The sequence below is a fragment of the Aquarana catesbeiana genome, linkage group LG03, assembly GCF_042186555.1.
Source record: "Aquarana catesbeiana isolate 2022-GZ linkage group LG03, ASM4218655v1, whole genome shotgun sequence".
In the NCBI taxonomy this organism is placed as follows: Eukaryota; Metazoa; Chordata; class Amphibia; order Anura; family Ranidae; genus Aquarana; species Aquarana catesbeiana.
The window spans coordinates 741,551,007-741,571,068 of NC_133326.1; the positions used below are offsets into that span (position 1 = coordinate 741,551,007).

Below are 20,062 nucleotides of genomic sequence, written 5' to 3' on the forward strand. Positions count from 1 at the left end.
TTCTGCGGCTTTCGAATTTGCCGCGAACACCCCAAATTGTTCGCTGTTCGGCGAACTTGCGAACAGCCAATGTTCGAGTCGAACATGAGTTCGACTCGAACTCGAAGCTCATCCCTACTCCTGTATATAAGACTGTATTCTGGTTCTAATAAAGATATAGTCCATGTTAGCATCTAAGCAAGTGTAGCCTTGTTTTATGCTTGGGAGCGGTTGGAATATCTGATATCTGTATCCAGACTACAAGGAAGTGGTATACTGATGGAAGCACTCAAGCGAAGTGTGGGACGTTCCGTGACATTGGTGGCAAGCAGCGGGACGCTTCCTGCAGTCTGGGATATCCAAACTTCCATCTGGATCCAAGGTCCAGATAGCAGGAGAGGAGAGGTACAGATACCAGCTGCCATGGAAGAGGAATTCAGAAGGAGGTTGCGAGAGATGCAGATACAGCATAGAGGACCAGTATCAGAGCAGGTCCTGCTGGGATGGTGTGATTATATTCGCTGCAAAATCTGGAAAGAAGCGCTAGCCCGTGAGCAGCGACTCCAGGGAAAAGTTCTCCCTTCCATCGAGGAAAGGTACAGGCATTAGAGGACTGGAACTACTGACTAACTTCAGAGTCAACCCGTCTGGGGTCTCCTCCTGTGTTAGTCTTCTGCCGAAGGGGAGAGATGTGACGGGAGGGCCCGTGGAACTCAGAATCCCTTGGAAAGTAGGGGATGCCCTTGTTCCAGCTCCCCATACACCTCTTATGTCTAAGTCACCCTGTGCTATCCTGGCACAGGGTGAGTGAGAAAATATATCTTGGACTACTTAAAATGGGACAGTAATATTTGTCCACAATATCTCCCAGGATGTATGTAGAGACTATTCTTGGTTTGATTGATTCTGAACTCAACATGTTAATTGAGTGAGCTGATCACATTGTCCTCTATACAATGTAGGAGACTGGCCGACTCCTATTGGAGCTTCTGCTATTGTGAGAAAATGTCCTGTGGTTGTACTTATGATAATTAACTCTGTTACTGTGTGAAGCTCGGTGCCCACAAGTCTGTTTCCTACAGGTCATGTCTCTGAGTCATCTGGTCTGGGTAAATGATTTAGTAAACTAGCTCATGTTAATTAGGTTACATTTGTATTGTTAGAGTAATATGAGCAGGAGGGGGAACCTCATCTTCTCCTGTATATAAGACTATATTCTGGTTCTAATAAAGATATAGTCCATGTTAGCATCAAAGCAAGTGTTGCCTTGTTTTATGCTTGGGAGCGGTTGGAATATCTGATATCTGTATCCAGACTACAAGGAAGTGGTATACTGACGGAAGCACTCAAGCAGAGTGTGGGACGTTCCGTGACAAAGTTTTTCCCAACTGAATGTGTGTCTCGTTTGGTGTCTCCTTCCTGAAATTCTCCTCTATCGCCTTCCCTCTCCTGGTTTCTCCTCATTACCCCTGCCTGAACCCCTTCTGGACTCTCTACCCCCGGATTCCTCCTGAGATTCTCCTGGATCCCCCTTTAATTCTTTAATTTAAAATTCCCCACCCCTCACTTTCCAATTTCTCCTGAGATTCTCTCTCCAATATTCCCCACCACTTCCTGATTCCTCCTGAGGTCTCCTGGATCCACCCCTCCTGCCAATTATTTTCAAACTTTTCTGGATTCCCTTTCTCTATCCTGATTCTTCCTGATATTTTCATTAATTGCGCCTTGTTTTTTCGAGATTTTCCTGGATTCTTCCACCTCCCCTTCCAGCCACCATTCTCCCCCATGTCTCTCTCCTGAAATTCTCATGGATTCCCTTTAGTTCCTTCTAAGATTCTCCTGGAATCCTCAACCCCACCACCATGTTTTCCAATTCTTACTGATTTTTCCAAGGGTTTCCTGGATCCACCCCCCTTCGTGATTCCTCCTGAGGATTCCCTCCCTCTATCCTGATTTTTCCTGAGATTTTCATGGATCCCCTTGAATTCTTTGAGATTATCCTGGATTTCCCCCTACCCCAAGATTCCTCCTTAGATGTCCTGCCACCAGTCTCCCCTACCCATTTCCTCTAATACTTAATTTTCTCCTGTGTTCTATTCACCCATTGATTCCTCTTAGGGTTCTCCAAGACCCAACCCCTCTCACCTTTTCCTAGGTTTACCACCACTTCCTCCTGAGATTCTCTGGGATCCCCTTCCTGATCCTTTTGAGATTTTTCTGTATCCCCTAGCCCTTCCCTCCCGATTTCTCCAGAGGTTTCCTGGGTTCCCTAAATGCTCATGACCCCCCCACTCAATTCCTCTTGAGATTCTCCTGTGTCCCCCAGAAATATTTTTCCTCAGGTTCCCTGGGTCCCCCCTCCTGATTCCTCCGGAGATTCTTCAGTTTCCCCTACCCCAGAGCCACTCTCCAACTCCCACTAATTTCTCCTGAGGTTGCCTCAATTCTCTTGATGCCCTCCCCGGATTCCTCTGTATGACCCCCAGACATGATCCACCTCAGGTTTCCTGGGTTCCCCAAATGCTTATGACTCCCCTAACACTTCCTGAGATTCTTCAGTATCCCCTACCCTACAGCCACCCCCAACCCCTCCAATTCCTCCTGAGGTTTCCTGGATTCACCTAATTTATATAATCACCCCCCGGGATTCCTCTGTTCACCCCCCTAGACAGGTTCCTCCTCAGGTTTCCTGGGTCCCCCCAATACCTTCTGAGATTCATCTGTATTCCCTTCCTAATTCCTGGGTCTTCCCCTGATTCCTCCTGAGATTATCCTGGATCCCCTACCCTACAGCCACCCCCAACCCCCCTAATTCCTCCTGAGGTTTCCTGGATTACCCTAATTCTCATTGCACACACCCCCCAATTCCTCTGATTCCTCCAGTTCTCATGAACCACCCCACAACTCCTCATGAAATTTCCTGGATTTTTTCTGATTCCACCTGAGACACCCGAACCTCCCGATTCCTCTAAAAAATTCTTGGACCTCCCTACCTCTGGATGCATACTGAGATTCTTCTGGATCCCCCTGATTCCCCCTGAAATTTTCTGTTTATATGCAGACACCTTCGGAAGACGGGAGCTATTGAGGATTTGGTGATCATCTCTGAGAAACCTCTGCTGAGAGGGATTGTCCGCCTTATCGCCGTTACCGGAGAAGAAGCCAGAGAGGTCAGATATCTGAGGCCACGCCCAGCACACATTCATCCAATCCTCTGCATGATACAACTTAATTATAATTATTTTAATTATTGATGATCATTAAGAATTAAAAATCAGTGAAATTTACTGTTATTTTGATCCTGTACAATAAAATATAAGACCTCCCAGGTCACCTTCATCCTCTGATATTCTCTCCAGGCATGGGAGACGGGACAGGTTCTACACAGGGAAGTGGATTCCATTGTTGAGCGGATGAAGATGATAACCCCCTCCCTGAATGACGCTCAGAGGTTGTCCAAGGAGGTTGGACTTGTGACAGATGTGAGTGAAGATCGGGGTGTCAGAATTCATACCGGAGGGGCGTTAGGAAACGGGTGATGCTATATCCCACAGCAGGGGGGAGAAATGTGGTCACATGACTTACAGACTAAATAGAAGGGGTACCGATGGGAAAAAAATGATGGACACTAAAATAAAAATAAAGAATTTTACATTGTCTCCCTTGATCACACATCTCCCCAAAAATCTATCACTGGAAGCTCCAACAAAGCCACCATAACCGTGTCATTGTTCCTTTACTTTGCAGAGTGTGGACAGCGCCTCCATGCCCCAGTGGCAGAGGAAGGAACTACAGGCATCTCTCAAGGCTTTGCAACGATCGGCCAACACAGCTGTGGGGAAGGCGATAGGGAGAAAGGTAAAGGAGGGGTGGGGCTATCTTACATATGGGGATAGGGACAGGGGATAATATATTTTTATACTGTGTGGCCGGATGACTTCACAGCTCTTCATTGGATGGAATCATCCCAGATATAGGATCTCCTGGAATAGAGCGGAATTCAATTCTGGGAGATCTCCTGCCACCAATCAGATTCTAATGCTCCTTTCCCCCCTCCCCCAGGCGGCAGAGAGAGTCCCGAGTCTGCTGGAGAGGCATGGCCAGCGTCCCGTCATCGTCGACTGTGTGGAGGAGGAGTCTCTTCCGGTGTGATATCACCATTTCCTCTCCTGATATAGAGAATCTTGTCCTTCCTCCCTGGAACTCCTCCTCCCTCCACCTTCCTGGATCTCCCCCTCCCTGGAACTCCCCCTCCCTCCGACTCCCTGGAACTCCCCCTCCCTCCGCCTTCCTGGAACGTCCCCTCCCTCTGCCTTCCTGGAACTCCCCCTCCCTGGAACTCCCCCTCCCTCTGCCTTCCTGGAACTCCCCCTCCCTGGAACGTCTCCTACCTCCGCCTCCCTGGAACTCCTCCTCCCTCTGCCTCCCTGGAACTCCCCCTCCCTCCGCCTCCCTGGAACTCCCTCTGCCTCCGCCTCCCTGGAACTCTACCTCCTCCTCACTAGAACTCCCCCTCCCTTTGTCTCCCTGGAACTCTTTCTCTGTGCTCCTCAGGCACGCTCCCTATCATCAGGCTGATTGTTGCTCCCTTCCTGGAACTCCCCCTCCCTCCGCCTCCCTGGAACTCCCCCTCTGCCTTCCTGGAACTCTCCCTCCTCCTCACTGGAACTCCTCCCTTTGTCTCCCTGGAACTCTTCCTCTGTGCTCCTCAGGCATGCTCCCTATCATCAGGCTGATTGTTGTGCCCTCCCTGGAACGTCCCCTCCCTCCACCTTCCTGGAACTCCCCCTTCCTGGAACTCTCCCTCCCTCCGACTCCCTGGAACTCCCCCTCCCTCCGCCTCCCTGGAACTCCCCCTGCCTCAGCCTCCTTGGAACTCCCCCTCTGCCTCCCTGGAACTCTCCCTCCTCCTCCTCACTGGAACTCCCCCTCCCTTTGTCTCCCTGGAACTCTTCCTCTGTGCTCCTCAAGCACGCTCCCTATTATCAGGCTGATTGTTGCTCCCATCCAGTCTCAGGAGAGCCACCTGATGATAGACAGTGAGGTGGAAGAGCATGGAAGGACAATAGAGCGTCAGTGAAAGGTGTGGGAGTGAAGTCATTAGAGGTTGGAGAACCTCCCGTATTGTCTTCTCCCATTAGTAATGGTGGTGCCCCCTGCAGGTCTTGATAAAGATGGTCTTCCTGCTGTGTGAGCGTTGCCCGGGCTCGGCGGTGATGTTGTTCAACAGGCAGAGCTCCGGGAAGGTGCTGTGTGCATGTCAGGTGCCAAGGTAAGGGGGGCTTTTATTTCATGTCTGATCCATGTGTATTCAGGAATTCTGCTCATGTGATCTCTTCTCTCCTCCCCCTCAGGGCCCCTCTCCTGTTCTGTCTGCCCTGGATTGGGCAGTGGCTGTCTGCTCAGCGATGGGTGGTAAGGCTGGTGGTTCAGAGGGATCCGCCAATGGAAATGGAAGCTGTGAGAACCTGGACAGGGTTCTGTAGGCGGCACTGAAATTCGGACAGACAAAACTCAGGGACACCGGACATGACACGTGGCGGGCAGAAGAGAACTGACCCCCCGGTTTCCAATTGGTGGAACTACATGAAATCCGAGAGGTTGATGGTGGACATAGAGGTCATGTGACAGATGTGGACATCACACAGGAGAACATACGTGTATATCAGGACTCTGCAGATGGGGTAATAGGGAGGAGTCATGTCCCTGAACATGTCAGCTGGGTGTGGTGCCACCATATTGGGGGCCCAATTCATATCCAGCCAATCAGTACACAAGGAGCCTCACACGGTGTCATCACATCTCACAGTGATTTGTGGATGAACAAAGATGGAGTCTGGCCTTCCACTCTGGGCGCTCCAATGGGATCAGACTTCAGATTTGCATTACTGCTGTTGGGTGTGACTTTCACATTATTAATGTGCTTTGCTGTTCCATATTTCCATGGCTGTATTTCCTATGCAGATACATTTACATAAAGAAAATAAAAAGGACAGTCAGTGGCATTGCTGAGGAATAGAGAAGATAAGAGGACCTGTCTATGGATGGAGTGCAATAAGAGAGCCTGGATCTGCACCTCTCCTGTTCACCAATGACTAGATCCCAGTGATCTGATAGGAACCCATCTAGGTAATATTTATTCAGCTAACACCATAGATGCCCCTTTGTGACAGGTCCTCTTTCAGTGTCCCATTAGCAGCAGGTAGAATTATTGGCTCTAGGTGGGCCCCTGGCTGGTGTGCTGTATCTCTTCGGGGGCCCCAGCTGTTTTGATGATCCTTCCGTGTTACCATTGAAATCTCTGTCAAGGAAAACAAAATCTGTATTTATTTCTTCTTCTTTGAGGGGCCCAGGAATTCAGAGACTCAGGTTATACTGCTGTCTACAGGAAGAATGGAACACTGGCAAACAAAAACTCTGGGCCCAGTATAGCCCCTCCTACTCCCAGTATACCTTTTTTTTGTGGGAGTGTCCAGGAGTTGCCTTTTCTCTGAGTATTTTTATAATAATAAAAGATGAATTTTGGGATAAATTTTGGCTGTGTTCTGACATTGTGGACAGGTGGAAATCTCAGGTGGACCGTCATGGGAGAATAGAAAAAGGTCTTCACCAACCACAAGATTGAAGGAGCAAAACTGTCTACAATGTCTTTGTATGATGGAGGATTAACACGGGGAACACCTAAGCTCATTTGGGGGGGCAGCATATACTTTTGCCTCCACCCGAGGAGATCACACCTCACCAAATCCAATTCCCTCCACCCGAGGAGACCCCACCTCACTGCACCTCACCCAATACCATCCCCGCCATCTGAGAAGACTCCACCTCACATAATATCGTTTCCTCAACCTGAGGAGACCTCCACCTCATCTAATGCCATCCCCTTTGCCTGAGGAGACCCCACCTCACCTCACCTCACCCGATACTATCCTCCCTGCCCGAGGAGAGCCCACCTCACCTGTTACCGTCCTCATTGCCCGAAGCGACCTCTGCTCACCCGATACCATCCCCTCCACCCGAGAAGACCCCACCTCACCCAATATCATCCCCTTCACCTGAGGAGACCCCACCTCCCCTAATACCATCCCCTCCACCTGAGGAGACCCCACCTCACCCAATACCATCCTCCTTGCACAAGGAGACCCCACCTCACCCGTTACTGTCCTCCTCGCCCAAGGAGGGCTTCCCTTGCCTGATACCGTCCCCTCCACCTCCCCCAATATCATCCCCTTCACCTGAGGAGACCCCACCTCACCAAATACCATCCCCTCCACCTGATGAGACCCCACCTCACCCGTTACCGCCCTCGCCCGAGGAGACCTTTCCTCGCCTGATACCGTCCCCTTCACCTGAGAAGACTCCACCAAATCCAATATCATCCCCTTCACCTGAGGAGACCCCACCTCCCCAAAAACCACCCCCTCAACCTGAGGAGGCCCCACCTCACCAAATACCATCCCCTCCACCTGAGGACCCCACCTCACTTAATATTGTTCCCTCGACCTGAGGAGACCACCACCACATCTAATGCCATCCCCTTCGCCTGTGGAGACTCCACCTCACCTCACCCGATACCATCCTCCCTGCCTGAGGAGACCCCACCTCACCCGTTACCATCCTCCTTGCCCGAGGGGACCTCTCCTTGCCCGATACCGTCCCCTCCACCTGAAAAGACCCGACCTCACCCAATATCATCCCCTTCACCTGAGGAGACCCCACCTCACCAAATACCATCCCCTCCACCTGAGTAGACCCCTTCGTCCTCGCCCGAGGAGACCTCTCCTCGCCCAATACCACTCCCTCCACCCGAGAAGACCCCACCTCACCCAATATCATTCCCTTCACCTGAGGAGACCTCACCAAATACCATCCCCTCCACCTGAGGAGACCCCACCTCACCCAATACTGTCCTCCCAGCACAAGGAGACCCCACCTCACCCATTACCATCCTCACCTGAGGAGACCTTGTTGATACCATCCCCTCCACCCGAGAAGACCCCACCTCACCCATTACTGTCCTCCTCGCCTGATACCATCCCCTCCACCTGAGTAGACCCCTTCGTCCTCGCCCGAGGAGACCTCTCCTCGCCCAATATCACTCCCTCCACCCGAGAAGACCCCACCTCACCCAATATCATCCCCTTCACCTGAGGAGACCTCACCAAATACCATCCCCTCCACCTGAGGAGACCCCACCTCACCCAATACCGTCCTCCCAGCACAAGGAGACCCCACCTCATCCATTACCATCCTCACGTGAGGAGACCTTGTTGATACCATCCCCTCCACCCGAGAAGACCCCACCTCACCCATTACTGTCCTCCTCGCCTGATACCGTCCTCCCCACCCGAGGAGAACCCACCTCACCTGTTACCCTCCTCCTCGCCCGAGGAGACCTCACCTCGCCTGATACCATCCCTCCCACCCGAGAAGACGCCACCTCACTCAATACCATTTCCTTCACCTAAGGAGACCCCACCTCACCCGATACCATCCTCCCTGCATGAGGAGACCTCACCTCACCCAATACCATCCCCTCCACCTTGTGTATGATATCTGGCAGTCTCTTATTCCAACTGTACACATCACAGACATCTCTTCTCTATTCTTATCTATAGCATTGGCTGCAGCTCTGACAGACTCATATTTACATAGAAGGGAAATGTGTTTCAGCAGAGACCTCAGGAGATTCCTGCTTCTCCTGCCTGCACCTACCTTCTTGCTACCCATAGCAAGGTGTGATTAAACTGGGCTGTAATTTCTTCACCCACCACTAGGTGTCCTCAATGCTCCACCTGCATTCTGTACATCTTGGAGCTAATGTAGAGGAAACATGCACACATTTTATGGTGCAAATTTTATGTTGTGTGTGTGTATATATATATATATAGTCACATTTGTGTAAATCTTTTCTTCTATCTTTTCATGTGACAACACTGAAGAAATGACACTTTGCTACAATGTAAAGTAGTGAGTGTACAGCTTGTATAACAGTGTAGATTTGCTGTCCCCTCAAAATAACTCAACACACAGCCATTAATGTCTAAACCGCTGGCAACAAAAGTCAGTACACCCCTAATTGAAAATTTCCAAATTGGCCCCAATTAGCCATTTTCCCTCCCCGGGGTCATGTGACTCGTTAGTATTACAAGGTCTCAGGTGTTAAATTTGATGTTATCGCTCTCACTCTCTCATACTGGTTACTGGAAGTTCAATATGACACCTCATGGCAAAGAACTCTCTGAGGATCTGAAAAAAAAAGAATTGTTGCTCTACATTGTCATGAAGCTTGGAATACTGAAGTATTTCCCTTTGATTCTATTACACAGTGGGGGGGATCTGCTGCCCTGTTTTAAGGCTAACCCCCTCCAGACGGCTCCATGGTCTGGAAGGAAGGCATTGTTCTGTGTTTGACCATTTGTTTATGTACTTTAATTACCCCCTGGGGCTTCTCTGTGTCATTACACATATCAGTCCTCCTATTCAAGCTATCGGACCAATCCCTGCTGACCCTGTTTGATGTGACGGGAGGGCCCGTAGAACTGAGAATCCCCTGGAAAGTAGGGGATGCCCTTGTTTCAGCTCCCCATACACCTCTTATGTCTAAGTCACCCTGTGCTATCCTGGCACAGGGTGAGTGAGAAAATATATCTTGGACTACTTAAAATGAGACAGTAATGTTTGTGCACAATATCTCCCAGGATGTATGTAGAGACTATTATTGGTTTGTTTGATTCTGAACTCAACATGTTAATTAAGTGAGCTAATCACATTGGCCTCCAGGACTGGCTAGGAGACGAACAGTCTACTCCTACTATAGTTTGTTGATAACTAGGCTGAGGAGGGGGGAGAACACTGTTTGTATTGTTAATTGTAATTAGCTCCTGCTATTATGAGAAAATGTCCTGTGGTTTTATTAATGATAATGTATAATGTACTGTGTGAAGCTCGGTGACCACAAGTCTGGGCAAAAGTTCATGTCTCAGTCACCTAAGCTGTATAAAGGATTAGATAATCAGCTCATGTTAATTAAGTTAGGTTTTAGTCATCCTGCTGTATATATTTGTGAGAGATCTCAAATAAAGTAGTTGAGTCCATCTTAGCAGTGAAACAAGTGTCGTCTTGTTTTATGCTTGGGAGCGGTTGGAATATTTGATATCTTTGTCCAGACTGGGAGGAAGTGGTATATTGACGGAAGCACTCAAGCAGAGTGAGGGACGTTCCATGACATACATAAAGATGGCCTAGGCTATAAGAAGATTGCCAAGACCCTGAAACTGAGCTGCAGCATGGTGGCCAAGACCATACAGCGGTATAACAGGACAGGTTCCACTCAGAACAGGCCTCGCCATGGTCCACCAAAGAAGTTGAGGTCACGTGCTCAGCGTCATATCCAGAGGTTGTCTTTGGGAAATAGACGTATGAGTGCTGCCAGCATTGCTGCAGAGGTTGTAGGGGTGGGGGGTCAGCCTGTCAGTGCTCAGAACATACGCCGCACACTGCATCAAATTGGTCTGCATGGCTGTCATCCCAGAAGGAAGCTTCTTCTAAAGATGATGCACAAGAAAGCCTGCAAATGGTTTGCTGAAGACAAGCAGACTAAGGACATGGATTACTGGAACCATGTCCTGTGGTCTGATGAGACCAAGATAAACTTATTTGGTTCAGATGGTGACAAGCGTGTGTGGGGGCAACCAGGTGAGGAGTACAAAGACAAGTGTGTCTTGTCTACAGTCAAGCATGGTGGTGGGAGTGTCATGGTCTGGGGCTGCATGAGTGCTGCCGGAACTGGGGAGCTACAGATCATTGAGGGAACCATGAATGCCAACATGTACTGTGACATACTGAAGAGGAGCATGATCCCCTCCCTTCAGAGACTGGACCGCAGGGCAGTATTCCAACATGATAATGACCTCAAACACACCTCCAACACCACCACTGCCTTGCTAAAGAAGCTGAGGGTAAAGATGATGGACTGGCCAAGCATGTCTCCAGACCTAAACCCTATTGATCATCTGTGGGACATCCTCAAACGAAAGGTGGAGGAGCGCAAGATCTCTAACATCCACCAGCTCTGTGATGTCGTCATGGAGGAGGGGAAGAGGACTCCAGTGACAACCTGTGAAGCTCTGGTGACCTCCATGCACAAGAGGGTTAAGGCAGTGCTGGAAAATAATGGTGGCCACACAAAATATTGACACTTTGGACCCAATTTTGAGATTTTCACTTAGGGTTGTACTCACTTTTGTCAGATACTGTATATACATTATATGGTAGGAACATATTATGTGGTAAGTATTGAGAGAGGGCAGAGAGAGTGCAAGGAAAGGAATGAATGGTGAGAGAGGGGGAAGGAAGAGATAAGAGAGGGGAGAAGGGAGAGGTGAGAGGGGGTAGGGAGAGGTGAGAGAGGTGGGAAGGAAGAGGGGGAAAGGGAGGGAGAGGAAAGAGAGGGGGAGGGAGAGGTGAGAGGGGGAAGGGAGAGGTGAGAGAGGGGGAAGGGAGAGGTGAGGGGGAAGGGAGAGGAGAGAGGGGGAAGGGAGGAGAGGTGAGTGGGGGAAGGGCGAGGAGGAAGGAAGAGGAGAGAGGGGGAAGGGAGGAGAGGAGAAAGGGTATCGGCTGTGGAGAACAAGCTGGGAAGAAGTTGGTAATAATCACAGAATCACAGAATAAGGTTAATAAAATATACAAAACTTTATTAATGAGTAAAAAACCTCAATGGGGTATATCTATAGAGAATAACACCTTCCAATAATTAGGTAATAATATTGGTAGCCCAATAATTAATCGGGATAATCACGTCCCTTTGGGTAATGGTCCATGACATGAAATGAATTTATCCATGGGTTGTTCTGATTACATTTAGATGATATAATAAAAATGGCAGCAAGTTGTCAGTGAAAGGCAAAGCGGCTGAATGGACTCGGCACAATGAAATCTTAGTAGCCGTGTTGGCAGAGAGTCATGTAGAGCAGAGATGGGGGAGTTGGCAGAAGTAAAGATGAACTTCTAGAAATGGGATCACTTGGCTAAGCTTGTCATTCAGGGGGACAAAGTTCTGGTTGTGGAACAAAAACTCTGATATAAGGCAGCAGAGAGCCGGCTATGAGATGTCCGTCTCTGATTGGGATTGCTGATGGATCGGGTTCTGTTCTTATACAAGATAATGTCAGCAACATGGAGAAAGCAATTGCAGAGAGATGCAGCAAGAGGAGAGAGACACTGGGAGCCGGGAATGCCGTATATGTTAGAAAGAGCCGCATCACTTTATTATATCCAAGGAGAGGAGAGAGAGGGTGGAGAGAAGTATGCAGGATGGAGAGGAGAGAGAGGGGGGGAGAGGAGTATGGAGGATGGAGAGGAGAGAGAGGATAGAGAGGAGAGAGAGGATGGAGAGTAGGGATGAGCTTCGAGTTCGAGTCGAACTCATGTTCTACTCGAACATTGGCTGTTCGCAAGTTCGCCGAACAGCGAACAATTCGAATGCTGCGGAACACCCTTTAAAAGTCTATGGGAGAAATCAAAAGTGCTAATTTTAAAGGCTTATATGCAAGTTATTGTCATAAAAAGTGTTTGGGGACCCGGGTCCTGCCCCAGGGGACATGGATCAATGCAAAAAAAAGTTTTAAAAACGGACGTTTTTTCAGGAACAGTGATTTTATTAATGCTTAAAGTCAAACAATAAAAGTGTAATATCCCTTTAAATTTCGTACCTGGCGGGTGTCTATAGTGTGTCTGTAAAGGGGCGCATGTTTCCTGTGTTTAGAACAGTCTGACAGCAAAATGACATTTGGAAGGAAAAAACTCATTTAAAACTACCGCGGCTATTGCATTGCCGACAATACTCATAGAAGTTCATTGATAAAAACGGCATGGGAATTCCCCACAGGGCAACCCCGAACCAAAAAAAAAAAAAAAAAAATGATGTGGGGGTCCCCCTAAATTCCATACAAGGCCCTTCAGGTCTGGTATGGATATTAAGGGGAACCCCAGCCAAAATTAAAAAAAAAAATTGATGTGGGGTTCCCCCTAAATTCCATACCAGACCCTTCAGGTCTGGTATGGATTTTAAGGGGAACCCCGCGCCAAAAAAAAAAAAAAAACGGCGTGGGGTCCCCCTAAAAATCCATACCAGACCCTTATCCGAGCACGCAACCTGGCAGGCCGCAGGAAAAGAGGGGGGACGAGAGTGCGGCCCCCCCCCTCCTGAACCGTACCAGGCCACATGCCCTCAACATTGGGAGGGTGCTTTGGGGTAGCCCCCCAAAACACCTTGTCCCCATGTTGATGAAGACAAGGGCCTCATCCCCACAACCCTGGCCGGTGGTTGTGGGGGTCTGCGGGCGGGTTGCTTATCGGAATCTGGAAGCCCCCTTTAACAAGGGGACCCCCAGATCCCGGCCCCCCCCTGTGTGAAATGTCAAAAATGTTAAAAATGACAAGAGACAGTTTTTGACAATTCCTTTATTTAAATGCTTCTTCTTTCTCCTTCATCTTCTTCTGGTTCTTCTGGCTCTTTTGGTTCTTCCTCCGGCGTTCTCGTCCAGCATCTCCTCCGCGGCGTCTTCTATCTTCTTCTCCTCGGGCCGCTCCGCACCCATGGCATGGGGGGGGGGGCTCCCGCTCTTCTCTTCATCTTCTTCTCTTCTTCATCTTCTTCTTCATCTTCTTCTTCTTCTTCTTCTCTTCTTCCTTCTTCTCTTCTTCATTTCTTCTCCGGGCCGCTCCGCAGCCATGCTGTGGCATGGAGGGAGGCTCCCGCTGTGTGACGGCGTCTCTTCGTCTGACGGTTCTTAAATAACGGGGGGCGGGGCCATCCGGTGACCCCGCCCCCCTCTGACGCACGGTGACTTGACGGGACTTCCCTGTGATGTCACGAGGAATGCCACAGGGAAGTCCCGTCATGTCCTGTGCGTCAGAGGGGGGCGGGGTCACCGGGTGGCCCCGCCCCCCGTTATTTAAGAACCGTCAGACAAAGAGACGCCGTCACACAGCGGGAGCCTCCCACCATGCCAGCATGGCTGCGGAGCGGCCCGGAGAAGAAATGAAGAAGAGAAGAAGGAAGAAGAGAAGAAGAAGAAGAAGATGAAGAAGAAGATGAAGAAGAGAAGAAGATGAAGAGAAGAGCGGGAGCCTCCCCCCCATGCCATGGGTGCGGAGCGGCCCGAGGAGAAGAAGATAGAAGACGCCGCGGAGGAGATGCTGGACGAGAACGCCGGAGGAAGAACCAGAAGAACCAGAAGAAGAAGAAGATGAAGGAAGAAAGAAGAAGCATTTAAATAAAGGAATTGTCAAAAACTGTCTCTTGTCATTTTTAACATTTTTGACAGTTTTTTAGTGAAATGGTAGGGGTAAGTACCCCCTTACCATTTCACACAGGGGGGGGCCGGGATCTGGGGGTCCCCTTGTTAAAGGGGGCTTCCAGATTCCGATAAGCCCCCCGCCCGCAGACCCCCACAACCACCAGCCAGGGTTGTGGGGATGAGGCCCTTGTCTTCATCAACATGGGGACAAGGTGTTTTGGGGGGCTACCCCAAAGCACCCTCCCAATGTTGAGGGCACGTGGCCTGGTACGGTTCAGGAGGGGGGGGGCGCACTCTCGTCCCCCCCTCTTTTCCTGCGGCCTGCCAGGTTGCGTGCTCGGATAAGGGTCTGGTATGGATTTTTAGGGGGACCCCACGCCGTTTTTTTTTTTTTTTTTTGGCGCGGGGTTCCCCTTAAAATTCATACCAGACCTGAAGGGACTGGTATGGAATTTAGGGGGAACCCCATGTCAATTTTTTTTTTAAATTTTGGCTGGGGTTCCCCTTAATATCCATACCAGACCTGAAGGGCCTTGTATGGAATTTAGGGGGACTCCCACATCATTTTTTTTTTTAATTTTGGTTCGGGGTTGCCCTGTGGGGAATTCCCATGCCGTTTTTATCAATGAACTTCTATGTGTATTGTCGGCAATGCAATAGCCGCGGTAGTTTTAAATGTGTTTTTTCCTTCAAAATGTCATTTTGCTGTCAGACTGTTCTAAACACAGGAAACATGCGCCCCTTTACAGGCATACTATAGACACCCCCCAGGTATGAAATTTAAAGGGATATTACACTTTTATTGTTTGACTTTAAGAATTATTAAAATCACTGCTCCTGAAAAAACGGCCGTTTTTAAAACTTTTTTTTGCATTGATTCATGTCCCCTGGGGCAGGACCCAGGTCCCCAAACACTTTTATTGACAATAACTTGCATATTAGCCTTTAAAATTAGCACTTTTGATTATTCATGTTCGTGTCCCATAGACTTTAACGGTGTTCGCGTGTTCGAACAAATTTTTTTCCTGTTCGCATGTTCTGGTGCGAACCGAACAGGGGGGTGTTCAGCTCATCCCTAATGGAGAGGAGTATGGAGGATGGAGAGAAGTATGGAGGATGGAGAGGAGTATGGAGGATGGAGAGGAGTATGGAGGATGGAGAGTACTATGGAGGATGGATAGAAGTATGGAAAATGTAGAGTAGTATGACAGCAGTAAGAGGAAGATGCGGTCTCTTTCTCTGTATTAGTGATTGTTCCTGTCAGCTTTTATTGATGAGAAACATTAGAAAATGTCTTTTCTCCGCCATGAACGAGTCCTAATAATGAGTCGGATCCTCATCATCATCATCATAGTAAGTATTGATAATATTGGGAAGTGCAGAATCCTACAGAGGGAGAATAGGGAATTCACAATGGGAGGCGACCATTATATCCATGAAGAGTAGAAGACTTTCCTTTAGAGGGTTGCAGAGAAATCCGAGGTGTCGGTGAGAACATCCTCTATACATGGAAGAGGTCCAGCAGATCCAACACCGGGACACAATCACCAGACAAATCTCTGGCCGTCTACAAGAGATAATTGTACAATTACATCGAGATATTACATTGTATACATTCCATGAAATGTTTCATCAATACATATATATATTAAGATTGCTGGGGCTTCTATCCTTAAGGCTTCTATCTCTAAGTGATTCTTTCTACAAGTGATATGCACTTCATTCTCTGCACTGGGTTCTGCCTCACCTGATCATTCCTTCTGTCTCATTACAGGTATGTGTCAGCTCATCCACATCTTCCACCGTTAACTGCAATTGGGATCTGCTTGCTGTCTCTGTGTGTCTCTCTGGTATGTGTCAGCTCATCCACATCTTCCACCGTTAACTGCAATTGGGATCTGCTTGCTGTCTCTGTGTGTCTCTCTGGTATGTGTCAGCTCATCCACATCTTCCACCGTTAACTGCAATTGGGATCTGCTTGCTGTCTCTGTGTGTCTCTCTGGTATGTGTCAGCTCATCCACACCTTCCACCGTTAACTGCAATTGGGATCTGCTTGCTGTCTCTGTGTGTCTCTCTGGTATGTGTCAGCTCATCCACATCTTCCACCGTTAACTGCAATTGGGATCTGCTTGCTGTCTCTGTGTGTCTCTCTGGTATGTGTCAGCTCATCCACATCTTCCACCGTTAACTGCAATTGGGATCTGCTTGCTGTCTCTGTGTGTGTGTGTCTCTCTGGTATGTGGCCTTCTCTATCTGTTGCCCTGTGCGAACAACCATGACATTATTTGTTTTTCTGGACTGTCTTACCTAAGTTTTATGTGTTGATCTTGTCTTGGCCTCTTGCTATTCTGACTTTTGAAGCAAAAAGTTCACTTTGATTGCTAGGCACTCTTATAGTCACTCATGATTAATTAACGAACTTCAACCCCACCCTTATAACAGTATATATTTGAGCATCCTTAAGGGGGTAGCACATTGCTGGGGCTTCTATCTCTAAGTGATTCTTTCTACAAGTGATATGCACTTCATTCTCTGCACTTCAGTGATTGCACGAAGCAAACAAATACAGCAATCTGCACTGGAAAGCAGCTAACAGACTGCAGGTGACCCGTCTCTCTATTAAGCTCTCCTTCCACTCTGTAACATGCACTCTCTACCACTGCTCCTGACACTCCTGTCCTCTCTCTTCAAACTCTCTTACCTTCACCCCCCCTCTCCACCCGCCTGCTTATACATATCACCCTGCCTTCTGTCTTCCCCCTACTACTGCTCTTACCAACTCTCGCTCATTCTACATCCATACACTGATAAAACCTCCAGTACTCTGAGACATGCCCCTTCACATAAATCACAGTCCCACATTACCTCCCTCACCCTCCTGCTTCTCCTAATCTCTGGTGACATATCCCCAAACCCTGGGCCACCATCATCTGTCTTTGCCCAACGCTCCCATCCCCCTACACCCTCTGGCAGGAGTCGCAACCCACAGAACTTGGTCCATATTCCTCTTTCCAAAACCAGCCCCCCCTTTTCCTGTGCCCTGTGGAATGCACGTTCTGTCTGCAACAAACTCGCCGCCCTCCACGACCTCTTTATCACAAATTCCTTTAACCTTCTTGCCATTACTGAAACCTGGCTTCATGAATCGGATACTACTTCTCCTGCTTCCATCTCCCATGGGGGCCTTCTCTGGACTCACTCCCCCAGACCAAGTGGACGGAAGGGAGGTGGAGTGGGAATCCTTCTAGCCCCATGCAGCACCTATCAGGTTCTTCACCCACCTCCCTCTCTGACACTCTCCTCTTTTGAGGCACATTGCATTCGTCTTTTCTCTCCCATTTCTCTAAGAATTGCTGTCATCTACCGGCCCCCTGGACCGGTATCAGCCTTTCTTGATGACTTCTCTGCCTGGCTACCCTACTTTCTCTCTTCTGAAATCCCCACAATTATTCTTGGGGACTTCAACATCCCTGTCAACACTAACACTACTATTACTTCTAAACTTCTCAGTCTAACCTCATCGCTTGACCTGAAGCAATGGATACAGGCTCCTACCCACTCCAACGGCAACACCCTTGACCTTGCCTTCTCCTATCTGTGCACTCCGTGCAACCTTTCCAACAATCCATTCCCACTCTCTGATCACCACCTTATTAGTTTTGCTCTCTCCTTGTCTTCCACCTCTTCTCCCTCCAACCGCCCAACAGTTACACGCAGAAACCTTCGCCACCTCAACCCTTCTCTTCTCTACTCTGCTACTGATCACCTCTATGACAAAATCTCCCCCCTGTCCTGCCCCAACCTAGCTACTTTCATTTACAACAGCTCACTGTCCTCCTCCCTAGACAAGCTGGCCCCCCTCACTACACGCAGAATTAGGCCCCGACTGCTACAACCCTGGCAAACAGATGACACCAGAAGTCTCAGAAAACGTAGCCGCGCTCTTGAGCGCCTGTGGCATAAGACTAAGACCCAGGAAGACTTCACACAATATAAATATGCCCTCCTAAAATACTACTCCTGCCTTCACACTGCCAAACAGACCTACTTTATCACACTCATCAACACCTTCTCATCCAGTCCACGTCAACTCTTCTCTACCTTCAACACTCTACTCTGTCCTCCACTGCCTCCACCCACCAACTCAATCACCGCCCAGGAGATTGCCAATCACTTCAAAACTAAGATTGATACAATTCATGAGGAGATCGCCAATGCGCAAAAACCTCCCCCATGCAACACCCCATGTCCACAGATACAGTCATTACTTCCCTCATTCAACCCTGCTACTACTACTGAGGTTGCTAAACTTTTATCTAGCACTCATCTAACCACTTGCCCCCTGGATCCTGTTCCCTCGCAAATGCTACGCTCACCCTCTGACTCGATTCTACGCTCTCTAACTCACATTTTCAACCTCTCCCTCTCTTGTGGCATCTTCCCAAACTCTCTAAAACATGCGCTAGTCACCCCCATACTAAAAAAGCCCTCACTGGATCCCACCAATCTCAACAACTTACGTCCCATCTCCTTACTCTCCTTCTCCTCCAAACTTCTTGAAAGACTGGTCTACAACCGATTAAGTGACCATCTGACCATGAATAAACTTCTTGATCCCCTTCAGTCCGGTTTTCGCCCTCAACACTCCACGGAAACTGCTCTCCTTAAACTCTCAAATGACCTACTACTGGCTAAAGCCAATGGACACTATTCTGTACTACTTCTCCTGGATCTCTCTGCTGCCTTTGACACAGTGGACCACCCACTCCTCCTCGAAAAACTCCACTCCTTTGGTCTCCGTGACTGCACTCTTCGCTGGTTCTCATCCTACCTATCCCACCGCTCCTTCAGTGTCACTTACAACTCTACTTCCTCCTCTCCTCTTCCTTTTTCCATTGGGGTCCCCCAAGGTTCTGTTCTCGGACCTCTCCTTTTCTCAATCTACACCACCTCCTTGGGTCAGTTGATTGCCTCCCACGGCTTTAAATATCATCTCTACGCTGATGACACCCAAATCTATCTCTCCACCCCCCAGCTCTCTCCATCTGTCTCCTCACGCATTACCAACTTATTAGCAGACATATCAGCCTGGATGTCACATCACTTTCTCAAACTCAACCTATCCAAAACCGAGCTCATATTTCCTCCCTCAGGTGCCACTTCCCCTGATCTCCCTGTCAAGATCAACGGCTCAACTATCAACCCATCTCCCCACGCCAAGGTCCTAGGTGTAATCCTGGACTCTGAACTAACCTTTCGACCCCACATTCTATCACTATCCAAAGCTTGCCGCCTCTGTCTTCGCAACATCTCCAAGATACGCCCCTTCCTAACCATTGACACCACAAAGCTTCTAATCCACTCCCTGGTCATCTCCCGCCTTGACTACTGCAACTCCCTCCTCATTGGTTTACCTCTAAATAGGCTATCCCCACTTCAGTCCATCATGAACGCTGCGGCCAGGCTCATCCACCACACAAACCGCTCAGCATCTGCTACACCCCTCTGCCAATCCCTCCATTGGCTGCCACTCAGTCACCAAATTAAATTCAAGATACTAACTATAACTTACAAAGCCATCCACAACTTGGCCCCTAGCTACATCTCTAACCTAGTCACAAAATACCAACCTAATCGTTCTCTTCGCTCCTCCCAAGACCTCCTGCTCTCAAACTCCCTTGTCACCTCATCCCATGCTCGCCTTCAGGACTTCTCCAGAGCCTCCCCCATCCTCTGGAATGCTCTACCCCAATCCGTCCGTTTTTCTCCTACTTTATCC

At 48.9% G+C, this 20,062-nt stretch overlaps 2 protein-coding genes across 2 annotated transcripts in view; one reads left to right on the plus strand and one right to left on the minus strand.

The window, feature by feature from the left end:
* Positions 1-20,062, plus strand: part of LOC141133875 (NACHT, LRR and PYD domains-containing protein 12-like) — a 981,044-nt gene that overhangs the window by 395,952 nt on the left and 565,030 nt on the right. The window lies entirely within an intron of this gene.
* LOC141133876 (NACHT, LRR and PYD domains-containing protein 3-like) overlaps positions 15,197-20,062 on the minus strand; it is a 169,760-nt gene continuing 164,894 nt past the window's right edge. The window contains exon 10 of the mRNA XM_073623468.1: positions 15,197-15,849. The gene's annotated coding sequence lies outside the window, so the exon portion shown is untranslated. The remainder of the gene's footprint in view (positions 15,850-20,062) is intronic.